Source organism: Chiloscyllium punctatum, chromosome 18 (genome assembly GCF_047496795.1).
Source record: "Chiloscyllium punctatum isolate Juve2018m chromosome 18, sChiPun1.3, whole genome shotgun sequence".
NCBI classification, from domain to species: domain Eukaryota; kingdom Metazoa; phylum Chordata; class Chondrichthyes; order Orectolobiformes; family Hemiscylliidae; genus Chiloscyllium; species Chiloscyllium punctatum.
Window position 1 is genome coordinate 76,452,609 of NC_092756.1, and position 14,725 is coordinate 76,467,333.

Genomic DNA, 14,725 nt, shown 5'->3' on the forward strand with positions numbered 1-14,725 from the left:
TGGCTGTCGCTCTCATTTGGGGTCAACTGTTTCCAGTGGTCTGCCAATATAGTACCCTCATGGCCTAATGGCTATGGCACTGGCCTCTGAAATCTGGGATTTCAGGGATTTCATTTTTAAGCCTGGTCTTTGCAGTGGCTGATTTTCATCCCATGTCAACTTCATCTCAATCCAAATTGACTGGATGTGTTTAGTCACTCTGTTCAAAATCATTGTGCCTGTGTTGAGATTATCACAAATGCTGTTCAGCAATCCACATGTGGGGCCCCAGTGGCCTAATGGATAAGGCACTGGCCTCCTAAGTCAGGGATAGTGGGTTCAAGTCCCATCTGGGGTGTCTCTGTCGCTTATCCTTTATTTCTAATGTAATTTGGAAAAATCCCCATCTCGACATTCAGGTGATGGTCAGTGGTATCCAACATGATCTTGCACAAGATTTTCGAGGATCTGCAGGATTGAATGTTGAAGGTGGTCATCAAGTGGCTGCTGTTTCTCGATGTGGACGAGATTCCTGAGAGTGCGGTTGGAGAGGTTGTTTTTGGAAGCCAGCTCTCATCAACAAACCAACTCTTCAACACTGATCCCTCCAGAACATCGGATATTACTGACAGAGAATACCCCTGCCAACGTTTATAGGTGCACCATCGACAGCATTCTGTCTGGATGTATCACGACCTGGTTTGGCAACTGTACCATTCAAGATCGGAGACGGTTACAGAGAGTGGTGAACTCGGCCCAGACAATCACAAAGGCCAACCTCCCATCTATAGAATCCATCTACCAGGCCCACTGTCAAGGAAAGGTCTCCAGTATTCTCAAAGTTCCATCCCACCCTGGCAATGTTTTTCTACAACCTCTACCATCGGGGAGAAAGTACAGAAGCCTGACCACACGCACCAACCGGTTTTGAAACAGTTTCTACCCTACTGTTGTTAGAATACTGAACGGTCTCACAGACTCTCAATATTCACCTGTACCTGTGTTATTGTTCCTGCTGCTGTTTCCCTATTATTTACTTATCTATGTTACTGAACTCTGTGAGCTGCCTGTATTGCTCACAAGACAAAACTTTTCACTGTGTCTATCATTACTTGCAAACCAAATATTTTCAATGAATCTTCCACCTTTCGGATTACTGTTATCTTGGTCCAACTCATCGAACCAGACATTTAACTGTTTAATTTCAGATCAATGAATCTTCGAATGTGACTGTATATACTGAAGCCCATCATGTCTATGCTGTCTCTTTGGGAGAGCTGAGAAATTAATTCCACTCCCTTTCGCTCCAGTTCATCAAACGTTTGTTGCCACATGTATCAAACTGACTTGGAAATGTTTTAATTCCATGATCACAAAGCAGCCATGCAGAGTTTTAAAGACATTAGGTCAGAGATTAACTTAATTTGAATGGAGATAATGCAGTGAGAGGGTTTTAATTGGAGAGAATGTTTAAATTGAAAGTATCCCCAGAAGGGATGTAAACCACAGGCAGTAGCTTAGAAGATCAGAGATGGAGCTGTTAGGTCACTGGGACAACACGTGCTTCTGGGGCCATGTCAGGAGAATTGATCCCCTCAACCTTGGTTGTGTTCATGTCAGAACAATGCTGCACTCTCCCAACATTTATGTTCACCAACATTTCACGAGTTTCATCCCACCATCAAACTCACCATGGACTCCTGTTTAGTATCTGTCTCATTCTTGGACACATGCATCTCCATCAAGGATGGACACCACAGCACCTCACTCAACCACAAACCCACCCTCAACATATTAAAACAGCCGTCCCCTCTGTACAAGCCATACACTTACACAGGATCTGTTCAGGTGAGGGGGAATGTGACGGGCACTTGGAAGTACACAAGGATGCCCTGATAAGAATGTGATACGATGCTTAACTCATCAATCGCCAGTTCGGACATGCCCCAGGGAGAAACTGCAATGACCTCCTCAGGAGACAGACACGAGCTGCAACCAACAGGGTCCCCTTCATTGTCCAGTACTTACCAGGAGCTGAGAAACTACGTCACATTCTCCACAGCCTGCAACACATTATCGATGAGGATGAGCACCTCGCCAAGACCTTCCCCACCCCTCCACTTCTCACCTTTAAACAGCCACCAAACCTTAAACAGACCATTGTTCACAGCAAACTGCCCGGCCTTCAGGACAACACCAAACAACCCTGTCACAGCAGACACTGTAAAACGTGTCAGAGTGTCACCATGGATACCGCCATGACACATGGGGACATCTCCCACCATGTACGCGGCAGGTACTCATGTGACTCGTCCAACGTTGTCCATCTCATACGCTGCAGGGAAGGATGCCCAATGCATGGTACATTGGCGAGACCGAGCAGAGGCTACGGCAACAGATGAATGGGCACCGCGTTACAATCACCAAACAGAGGTGTCCCATCCCAGTCGGAGATCACTTCAATGATTAGGGACTTTCAACCTCGATCCTTCAGGTAACCATCCTCCAAGGTGGACTTTGGGACAGGCAGCAACGAAGAGTGGCCGAGCAGAGGCTGAGAACCACGTTTGGTACCCATGGGGATGGCCTCAACTGGGACCTTGGGTTCTTGTCACACTACAGCTGACCCCACTGCACTAAACACACACACACACACACACACACACACACACACTCATCCTGTCACACAATACACATACACACTCCCACACTCACACACACACACACACCTTCTCACAGATGTATACCCCATTACACTCAAACACATACACATACACACACTCTCACAGACACTCACACCATCGCCCCCTCTCACACACATCCAAATGCACACAATCACTCGGTCTCCCCTGCACGCACACACATATACATTTGTGGGGTGAATTTGTACGTTCAGAATTATGTTTTGTTTCACTCAAAAACTGCATAAAACCATGTCAGATTCTGTAAATGCCACTTTAGAAATAGAATCAGTCTGACCGAACATTGGGACACAGACAGATTTTAACCTCACATCTTCAATGCATTATCTGAGCTGAGATGGCACCGATTGTTAAAACTCTCTTGAGAATGTAACTTTAACAAAGGTCTGGGATGTACATAACAAGGAACTGAAACTAACATGATCATTCTAAAAGATGAAAGACTTCAGCTCAATTTCTTTAATATTACATGCCATGACACTGCAATCCTGTTGTTAAAACTTCAGTGTTTTACGATCCTGCTCCACAACCACCTGATGAAGAAGCAGCTCTTCGAAAGCTCGTGTTTCCCAATAAACCTGTTGGACTATAACCTGGTGCTGTGTGATTTGTAACATTGTCCGCCCCAGTCTAACACCGGCTCCTCCAAATCATAACCTTTATGTCAATGACTGGTGCGTTTTGGATGATAATGTAAAACATAACAATAGAAAACATCCAAAGTTGGGGCTTGATGTTTTCAAGTCATTACACTATGACTTTTCCCCTGGCGGTTTATTCCATTGTGGGATTGTTTTTATTCATTTCCAGGGTGTGAACATTGCTGGCTAGATCAACATTTAGATTAGATTAGATTACTTACAGTGTGGAAACAGGCCCTTCGGCCCAACAAGTCCACACTGCCCAGCCGAAGCATACCCACCCATACCCCTACATCTGCATCGACCCCTTACCTAACACTACGGGCAATTTAGCATGGCCAATTCACCTGACCTGCACATCTTTGGACTGTGGGAGGAAACCGGAGCACCCGGAGGAAACCCACGCAGACACGGGGAGAACGTGCAAACTCCACACAGTCAGTCGCCTGAGGCGGGAGTTGAACCCGGGTCTCCGGCGCTGTGAGGCAGCAGTGCTAACCACTGTGCCACCCACTTACCAGGAGCTGAGAAACTACGTCACAAATGACTGGGACATTTTAATTTGTGCGTTTTGGTTTAATTGGTTTCTTTTAATTTGTTTTCAGAGTCGTGTAAGGAGACTTCTGAAAAGTAGGCTGTCAGTAAGTTAGAAGACGGAATAGGTTATGCTGCATTCTGCAATTACAGCGATGATGATGGGCCAAGTGTAATACTTCAAGTGGCTTGGCATTGATTTATTGGTTAATACTCTTAGCCATTGAAGTTATAACATCTTCAGTTGAGAGTGAAAGCATATATCTTGGGAGGATATTTAATTGCTCTAAAGATACCACGTATCTGAAAGTTCCCTGCAGTTAATAGATCAATGGGACAGGAATTACCTTTATATCACAAAGTAAGTCTGTTTCTCTCTGCTGAACTTCTACTCAGCTAAAGATTGACTCTGCCTGTTGTGTGACATGGCTTTTAATTTCCACTGATCGACCAGATGAACTTTAGTCACACAATGGAATTAAACTCAACTTTCCTTCAGTATTCTTGTTGGTGATGCAGACAAAGGGGGTCATAATTGGTTTGCGGTTCAAATTGATTTTATTAACAAAATATTAAAACAGATTGTCAGCATTTCCCAAATTCCCACAATCTTTACTCTCTCTCCAGCTCTATCCATCTGAGAAAGGATATTAACTGGAACAATCCATGTTGGGCCATTGGAATCATTTCAACTCCCCCTCCCACTCTGCCGAGGACATGGAGGTCCTGGGCCTCCTTCACCGCCACTCCGTCACCACCAGACGCCTGGAGGAAGAACGCCTCATCTTCCGCCTCAGAACACTTCAACCCCAGGGCATCAATGTGGACTTCAACAGTTTCCTCATTTCCCCTTCCCCCACCTCACCCTAGTTCCAAACTTCCAGCTCAGCACTGTCCCCATGACTTGTCCGGACTTGTCCTACCTGCCTATCTCCGTTTTCCACCTATCCACTCCACCCTCTCCTCCCTGACCCATCACCTTCATCCCCTCCCCCACTCACCCATTGTACTCTATGCTACTTTCTCCCCACCCCCACCCTCCTCTAGCTTATCTCTCTACGCTTCAGGCTCACTGCCTTTATTCCTGATGGAGGGCTTTTGCCGAAATGCCAATTTCGAAGCTCCTTGGATGCTGCCTGAACTGCTGTGCTCTTCCAGTACCACTAATCCTGAATTTTTCATCGACAGTACTCTGTTAAAAATCACTGTGCCTACGTTGAGATTATGGCAAATGATGTGACATAGAAACTTGCACAAGGTAATTCCGGGATTTGGGAGATCTTGGGGTGAATTGTCTGAAAGAGACAGCACAGCTGCAATGGGCTGAATTCCTGCTAAGATTCTGTTGATTTGTCCTCAATGCAGCTTTTTGCAACATCTCCACTTCCTCCTTCCCCACTAACTGCAAATATCTTGAAAGTGCTGCACACAATAACATTGAGCCCTTTTCCTTCTCCTGTCTGCTCCATTTGCCTCAAACTGTGGGTCTGCAAAGTTGGAGTTGAGTTGATTTCTCGACTGGGAGAAAGTGAACACTGCAGATGTGAGAGATCAGAGTCAAACTGTGTGGTGCTGGAAAAGTACAGCTGGTCAGGTGGCATCTGAGGAGCAGGGGAGTCGATGTTTCGAGTATAAGCTCTTCAGGCCTATGCTCGAAATGTCGACTCTCCTGCTCCTCGGACGCTGTCTGACCGGCTGTGATTTCTCAAATGTCCGTCTGGGGCCAAATGGGAGGCAAGGTCAATTTATCAAGCAGCCGACAATTTAGCATGAAATGGAAGGGGTAAAAAACAATCAGTAAGAGTAGAAAACTCAGATAAAAACAATATGACAGGGCAGGGTTCAGTATTTAAAGGTTGCCCCAGTGGCCTACTGGATAAGGCACTGGCTTCCTAACCCAGGGATTTTGGGTTTAAGTCCCATCTGGGGTGTCTGAATATTTCTGGCTTGTTCACTGTCAATGTTATTTCTAATTGACTTTGGAGAAATCCCCCTTGTCTGCTTTCAGCTGATGTGAAGTGGTGCCCATTATGTTCTTGCTCAAGATTTTCGGGGATCTGCAGGATGGGGGGTGAATCGTCTGAAAGAGACAACACAGTCACAATGGCTGAAAACCTGATGAGATTCTCCTGGGGATGACATGGTGGCTCAGTGGGTAACACTGCTGCCTCACAGTGTCAGGGACCTGGCTTTGATCCCTCCCTTGGGTGACTGTTTGTGTAGAGTTTCCAAGTTGGCTCCGTGGTTAGCACTGCTGTCTCATAGCACCAGGGACCGAGGTTCAATTTCAGCCTCTGGTGACAGTTTGTGTGGATTTTGCACTTTCTCCCAGTGTCTGTGTGGGTTTCCTCCAGGTGCTCCAGTTTCCTCCCACAAGTAAATTAGCCATGCAAAATTGCCCAGACTGTTCAGGGATGTGAAGGTTGGGTACATTTGGCATGAGGACATGTCGGGGAGTGAGTCTGGGTGGACATGTTGGGCCAAATGGCCTGTTTCCACACTGTATGGATTCTATGAGAAAGACATTTGGACAGGTACATGACAGGAAATGCTTCTGTGGATGTGGACCAAGTGGAGGCAGGTGCAATTAGTTTTAAAGTTAACGGCTCCATGACACTGCCCCTTCACTTTGGGAGAGGAGTACGCCAAGGCTGCCCCCTGTCCGGCCAGCTGGATTCCCTGTGCGTGGAGCCTTTCCTGTGCCTCTTATGGAGGAGGTTGTCAGGGCTGGTTCTGCGCGGTGCGGGCAAAGGGCTGGTCATCTCGGCCTACGCTGACCACGTGCTCCTCCCTTTCACCGACCCTGCTGACCTGGGAGGATGTGTGAGTGCCAGGCCTTGTACTCAGCGGCCTCTTCCCCCAGGATCAACTGGGCCCAATATTCCAGACGACCGGTCAGTCCGAGGCGGGTGGAGTCTCTGCCGGAGGAGTTACTGGGGTTCAGCTGGAGTACCACCCATCTCCTCGACCTGGGGGTCTACCTTAGCCCAGCTGTGGAATCCTGGCCGGGGAACTGGCAGGAGCTGGAGGCCAAAGTCTTGGCTCGCCCAGGCCTCTGGACAGGACTGCTCCGAGTGCTGTCTCACAGGAGTCGAGTGTTGGTCATAAACCAGCTGGTGCCTGCCATGCTGTGGTACCGGCTGGTCACTTTGGTCCCTCCTCCTGGTTTTGTCGCTGACATCCAGAGAATGTTGGTTCACTTCTTCTGGGACAAAAAGATGCACTGGGTCACTGCGCAGGTCCTGAGTCTCCATATTGAGGAGGGCGGTCAGTCGCTGGTGTGCGTTCACACCCAGGTAGCGACGTTCCACCTTCAGACCTTGCAGCGATACCTTTACATTGAGCCTCCCCCTCGGCGGGGTGCCCTGGCGACGTATTTTTTCCACCAGGTGCGTAACCTCAACTACGACACTCAGCTCCTGTTCAGGGACCGTGATGGTTTGGAGGTCACTCTCAGGACACTGCCTGTCTTTTACCAGGACCTGCTCACGGTCTGGAACATGGTCGAATCGCGTCACGCCTACCCTCCGGCAGGAGTAACGGCTGTCGTCATGGAGACGTTGCTCAGGAATCCGCACCTCCGTACTCGTGGGTTCGAGTGACTGTCGGAGGGGAGGGCCGTGACTGTGAGGGTGACCAGGGTCGGGGACGTGCTGGATGGTGGGGGCCTGGGCTGGACGCTGCCGCAGGATATAGCGAGCAGGGCAGCGGTAGACGTCCGGTACGTGGCCACAACCATCCGACACCTTAAAACGACGGTGCTCAGACCCCACCTAGTGCCCCAGTTGGAGGATGCTCAGGTGTGCGGTGGGATCCCGTCTGCACTCACTCCTGCCTGGACGGAATTTCACATTGGCCCCAGGGTCCTGTACTTCCTGTGGGAGACTGTGCCCCACAACCTGAGCTGTCTCTGGAGTTTTAGTTTTGTCCCTTTCAGGGGTGTATCACAGAGGGCCCTCTACAGACTGCTGCTGCACACCCTCATCCACCTCCCGGACACACCCTGGCGTGCCCATTTACCACCGGGTGGTGGGGATCATCCCCAGTGAAGGGCTCTCTACATGGGAGTCCTCCCCCTTTCTCACGGGGATCTGGGGTGGAGGGTATTGCACGCGACAGTCCGCAGATTGCGGTGGTTCACGGACTCCCAGCCCAACTGCTTGTTCTGTGGTGCTGTGGAGTCCATGGAACAGGGCGCTTGCACTCCCTTTTTAGCTTTCTGGGAAACCTTCTCCTCCGTTTCTGGTTGGACTTCAACCCCACACTCCCCATCATTGGGCACCCAGTGCCGAGGGGGGAGGGTTGGTCAGAGGATCTCCTCGTGGGTCTGCTCCTGGGCCTGGCCAAACTGGTTGTTAGGGCCGATTGCCTGACCCTCTTCCATGGTTACGTTCGAGCCCGGGTGTCCCTGGAGAAGGAGCACGCAGTGTCTACCAACATCCTTGAGCTGTTCAGAGAGTGCCCTCCCCCTCACTGTTTGGTCACACAGCATTGCCCTTTGATGCTTGTCACTGGCCACTCGGGTGTTTCCTTTCTTCCTGGTGGTGGGAATTGAATAAAGATTTGTACATCTGTTGTCTTTCACTGTGTCTCACACCTGCACACACACAACATGGGTGCTGGGGAAAATATAAGCACTACCACAGTTAGGCAGCAGTGCGGGGGTAAAGAGAAAAATATATATAACCAGGAGATTTAGAATCCCCTCAGTCCAGGGCACTGACTCTGTGCTGGCTGAGCCACAGTCAGTGTGTTCTTGCAAAACAAAACTTAAAAGCTGCCATTTTAACATCACACATGTGGCCCCAGGGGCCTAATGGATAAGGCACTGGCCTTCTAAGCCAGGGATTGTGGGTTCAAGTCCCATCTGGGGTGTCTGACTTTTAAAGCTTGTCTTCATGGCTGATCTTCATCCGAGGTCAAGTCAATTTCTCATCTCCTCTGGAAAAGTCCCCGAGTCTGTGTTGGGTTGGTGGTACCCTGTGTCAGAAAAATACAGAATGTTGAGGATATGCAGGATTTTTGGGTCAATCGTCTGAAAGAGACAGCACAGTCACAATGACTGAAAACCTGCTGAGATCCTTCTGGGGATGGCATGGTGGCTCAGTGGGTCGCTGGACTGCCTCACAGCATCAGGGACCTGGCTTTGATTCCTCCCTTGGGTGTCTGTTTGTGTCGAGTTTGCACATTTTCTCAATGGGGTACTCCGGGTGCTTTGGTTTCCTCCCACAGCCCAAAGATGTGCAGGTTTGGTGGATTGGCTCTGGGGAATGCAGGGTGAGAGGATTGTGGTTGGGCCTGGATGGGATGCTCTTCAGAGGGTCTGTGTGGATGTGATGGACTGAATGGCCTCCTCCCACCCCACTCTAGGGCTTCTCTGAACAAGGTTGGACCAAATGGTCAGAGTTCCACTGCAAGGCCCAGTCAAGGCTTCGCGAAGGGACTGGCATCCAGGTGTGGTTCCTACCCGACTTTTCCCTGATCTTCCAGAATCTTCTGTGGCTTTGGCCAATATGGTCATGAGCTGGGTTCACATCATCCAATGGGGTCACACCAATACCCTTCACTGTTATCATGCCAGGAGCTATAAAGTGGATTGTCTCAGGCTGACACTTCTCAAATATACAACCCTCAGGCTGGTTGGAACTGGTTCTTCTTGAATCTTTGTCGCTCTTTGATCTTAGTTGCAATATTGTCTGGAGCTGATAGCTGCTGTTTAATTTAGTGTGGCCAATTTTCTATCAGGTCAAGTTTCTCCAGCTGAGGATCAATTGAGAATGCCTGATTTTGTTGCCACGGTCACGTGACCACGCAGGATTGAGATCAGCTGCACAGTGAAGTTTTCAACAAAATCAAAACCCCAAATAAGACTTGAGCCCACAATCTCTGGTTTAGGAAGTTAGTGTTGTACCCATGAGGTCACTGGGGCTCCAACAGATAGAGCTACCAATCTATGGACAAAGCAACTTCTGTTTTGGTTGTGTTGGTGTCAGTCTAAGCTATATTCTGTCAACATTACCAGCTGAACCCCAGATTACCTGCATGTTTGGTATTTATGATAAGGTCCAATATGTCAATGGAAATGATTGAAATCTGGGGGTTCAAGGTTGGAACTGATGGGGCTGTGGCTATGCATTTGGGTCCTTACCTTTCTTAGTCAAGGTATTGAATACAATTGCAAGGAGGCTATGATGGAGATGTGAGGTAGTTAGGCCATCGTTGGAGAACTTGGAGTGCCACATCCACAGATTGGACAAACATTTGTGGGAAGGAAACTGCTGAAAATCACCAGGCTCTGAGTCAGAGTCGGGGTTCACCAACAGAGTTTATTGTCCAAGGAAATCCCGGAGCTCCGGGGAGAGAGCAGCACCAACAGCACAGTGGTCAGCTGTGATTCTTCTCTCAACCCGGAGCACATGGTCAAGATACTGTTATACATTTTGTGATATAATAGGTCAGTGATGAGGTTATTGTCTCTGTAACATGGCTTGTTTATTCTAAACATTGCAGAATCCTTGATCGTTTCAGTGCAGTTATTGTCAGTTCCAGCGTGGCCTTTGTGAATTTCAGTGCAGTTGTTGTCAGTTTCAGCGTCTGCACGGAAGTCCGTTGCTGTAGTAATGTGCGCTAATCGCTCTTCCTGAGAAGGCCAATTACTGCAGCCCTGGTTATTATCACTCTGTATTGAGGCTGTATCTAACAGTTAGCATTTCTATCAAAGGTGTTGTCTGACCAGACCCTTTGGCGGGCAGTGTGTGTTCTTCATGTGTATTGTCTCTCCCATCCGCCTTAAACTAATCAACTCATTTGTGAGAGCATTTTGCTGGCATTCTGGTGGCCCCAGGCAGTGTCTGTATTTGCTCTGCTGTATCTCTCCATATTGTGGTCCGGCGGCCATCTTGTGTGCCAAGTGGCCAACTTATGGCTCAGCGGCCATCTTGTGTGTCCGTGTGCCGAGTGTCACCCTGCCCCGTGCCAACTCCCACTTCCCTCCCCACTTTGTGGTCAAGGAGGCGAGGGTATTAACTGGAACAATCCATGCTGGGCCATTGGAATCTCCTTCCTGTCCCGATAAACGGGTTGGTCTCGCAAGTTCGGGCAGATCTTCTCTCTCTCCAGATTTTTGTTTATTTAAAAAATATACTTTATTCATAAAAAATCAAATAAAAATGCAGACAAAGGTTCTAAATCAGTTGTGGACAGTCTATGCAGAGAGAAAAGAACCAACAAAACACTGGAATTTTGACATTTCTCAAAGTTCTGTGTCACGAAAAATAAAGGCATTTTGTTCTTGGGCAGGAACCGATCTCTGTTCATTGTCAGGCACCAAGAGGGTCTGAGAAATGAAAGAACGATGTGATAATTTGTCAGAACGACCTGAGACTGTGTTGTTTCTCTGTTACACCTTGGCAGCAGCTGCCCGAAACTTTAGTGCATCCCTCAGTGTGTTGTCACAGATCTTGGAACATGCTCGGCTGTAGCACTCATTTAAGATCAACTATTCGCAGTAGGGTATTGTCACTGAGTTTTTGTGGCTTAATGGGTAAGACTGTAGCTTCTGATGGAGTGGATTGGAGTTTCAAATCCCTTTTGGGGTGTTGTCCTTTTAAGCCTGGTCTTTGTGGTGGCTGATTTTCGTCCCATATCAACTCCATCTCAATCCAAATTGACTGGATTTTTCAACTACTCCATTAAAAATCACTTGCCTGCTTCGAGATTATGGAAAATGCTCTTTAGGAGAAACTTGCACAAGGTAATTTCAGGATTTGGGAGATCTTGGGGTAAATTGTCTGAAAGAGACAGCACAGCCACAATGGGCTGAATGCCCGCTAAGATTCTGTTGAATTGTCCTCAATGCAGCTTTTTGCAACATCTCCACTTCCTCCTTCCCCACTAAATGCAAATATCTTGAAAGTGCTGCACAAAATAACATTGAGCCCTTTGCTATTTTCCTGTCTGCTCCATTTTCCTCAGACTTGAGTTGTGCAAAGTTGGAGTTTGGTGGATTTCTTGTCGGTCCGTTTGGGGAGAAATGGGGGGTAAGATCAATTTTATCAAGCAGCCAATGATTTAGCGTGAGATGGAAGGGGAACAACCAATCAGTGAGAGTATAAAACTCAGAGAAGAACACAATATGAGAGGTTCAGGGTGCAGTATTTACAGGCTGCCATTTCAGTTTTGGAGATGTGGGCCCAGTGGTCTAATGGATAAGGCACTGGCCTCCGCAGCCTGGAATTGTGGGTTCATGTCCCATCTGGGATGGCTAACTTTTAAGCCTTGTCTTCACGGCTGATCTTCTTTGTCTGATGTCAAGTCGATTTCTCATCTCCCCTGGAAACGTCCCCAGGTCTGTGTTGGGTTTGGTGGGATGTTGTGTCAGAAAAATACAGAACTTTGTGGGGTCTGCAGGATATGGGGCTACATCACCCCTCTCTCTATGTCGGACTTGGAGGGATCAGTCAAAAGTGTCATTTTTTAAAAATAAAATCTCTAACGTGAAATAAACAAAAGAGGTCCCTGTTCGGTAGCTTGTGTTTCTGTGCAAACTGATCGAAGGACATCATTGTGTCTCCCTCAAACTAATCACCCGCGCAAGACACACCCCTAGCTGCCCAATGTTTGGATCCTGAATCTATCATCCCCGGTTGAAAACCCGGCATACCCGGTGTAAGAGAAGATGTCTTGCCAATATTGCCTTCCCTCTGCTGAATTGCCCTCCATGCTTTAACAGTATCAATAACTATTGGGTTATGGCAATATTCCCTAACTGTCCTCATTTTGTCCAAACACAGCAAGTGAGTAAGGGGTCACATTAGCCTGGGAGGTTTCAATATCTAACCATATTGAAAGAGGGTCCCCACAAGCCCAATCACTCATGTAGGATAAAAGTGAGCTTCGTTGGTAGCTTTTAATGTCTGGGAGATCCACTCCCCCCAGTCTGTGAGACAATCGCAGTTTAGCTCATTTAATGAGGGGCCACTGACGATGCCAAATAAAGGGGCTGAACCAGCCGTTCAGTCTCCTGAATGTTTGCTTATCGAAAATCAGGGGGAGCATCCATATAGGGGATAGTAAACGAGGGAGAATATTCATCTTAATAAACGCTATCCGACCCAACCACGAGACCAGAAGCGCCTCCATCTTTGAAGGTCTTGTTTGATTTTGTCAAATAATTGAACAAAATTGTCTTTGAACAGCTGATTCAGAACTGGAGTAATGAACATGCTCAAATACACAACACCCCCCTGTGACCATTTAAATGGGAATCGATATTCACCCTCAAGACTTAACACTTTCATAAGACCACCCATAGGCATAGCCTCTGATTTTGAAAGATTAATCTTGTCCCCCAAAAAGTTGCCAAACACACAGATGCATGCTAACAGGCGAGGTACTGAATCTGCTGGATTTGACGAAAGAATGAGGTCATCGTCCACATACAATAAACTCTGATGTAAATTTGACCCCCCGTCTGGAGCTGATATATTGGGATCCCTATGAATGGCCTCCACCAATGATTCAATCCTCACTGTAAAAAGCAGTGGGGAAAGGGAACAGACCTGCCGGCTGACCCCAAAAATGTTAAAATTGCTTGATCACACCCTGTTGGTGATGATTGCAGTGAGAGGGTCATTGTGGAGAACCTTTACCCATCTTATAAAAACTTTGCCCAAAACAAACCGCTCCAGAGTATAGAAAAGGTACGGCCTCTCAACTCGGTCAAGGGCCTTCTCTGTATCTAGAGAAATCACCAATCCCTATATTGACTGTTGTTGACACACTTGAATTACATTAAGCAGCCTCCTAACATTATTGGAGGATCTGTGGCCCTTTATGAAGCCCGTCTGTTCCTCTTTTACAATAGAAGGTAACACAGTCTCCAGCCTTAACACAAGAGTATTAGAGAGGATTTTAAAGTCCACATTTAAGAGTGAAATGGGCCTGTACAAAGCACAGACCCCCAGGACCTTCCCTTTTTTAAGAATAAGCGAAATATTGGCCTCTCTCAGAGATGGCGGGAGACAATCATGGCTGTATGAGTCATTAAACATGTTGAACATTGGGCCTGACAATAGTAGAGGCTATTTTTAATCTTTCGAAAATCACTGGAGTCAGGGACATTCCCAGATGATTGGAAAATCACTGTTGTAAACTCCTTGTTCAAGAAAAGATCAAGATAATAGATGGAAAATTACAGGCCAGTTACCCTAAACTCGGTTGTAGGTTAAATTATAACATCCATCATTAAGGATGAGATTTCTAAATTCTTGGAAGTGCAGGGTTGGATTAGAACAAGTCAGCATGGATTTAGTAAGGGGAGGTCATGCCTGACAAACCTGTTAGAATTCGTTGAAGAGGTAACAAGAAGGTTAGACCAGGGAAACCCAGTGGATGTTATCTACCTAGATTTCCAAAAGGCCATTGATAAGGTGCCTCACGGGAAACTGCTGAGTAAGGTGAGCGTCCATGGTGTTCGAGGTGAGCTACTGGCATGGATTGGGAATTGGCTATCTGACAGAAGGCAGAGAGTTGGGATAAAAGGTTCTTTCTTGGAATGGCAGCTGGTGACAAGTGGTGTCCCGTAGGGTTCAGTGTTGGGGCCGCAGCTGTTCACTTTATATATTAATGATCTGGATGAAGGACTGGGGGACATTCTGGTGAAGTTCACCAATGATGCAAAGTTAGGCAGACAAGCAGGTCGTTCTGAGGAGATGGGAGGCTGCAGAAAGATTTAGACAGTTTAGGAGAGTGGTCCAGGAAATGGCTGATGAAATTCAACCTGAGCAAATGCTCGGACTTGCACTTTGGAAAAAGGAATACAGGCATGGACTATTTTTTAAACAGTGAGAAAATTCATAAAGCCAAAGT

The 14,725-nt window shown here is 47.4% G+C and overlaps 2 non-coding genes across 2 annotated transcripts; both read left to right on the forward strand.

The window, feature by feature from the left end:
* The first annotated feature begins 264 nt into the window (after positions 1–264).
* On the forward strand, positions 265–337 carry trnar-ccu (transfer RNA arginine (anticodon CCU)). The gene has a single exon. It is a non-coding gene; the product is annotated as a tRNA-Arg (tRNA).
* Positions 338–8,658: 8,321 nt separating this feature from the next.
* trnar-ucu (transfer RNA arginine (anticodon UCU)) lies at positions 8,659–8,731 on the forward strand. The gene has a single exon. It is a non-coding gene; the product is annotated as a tRNA-Arg (tRNA).
* Positions 8,732–14,725: the final 5,994 nt, after the last annotated feature.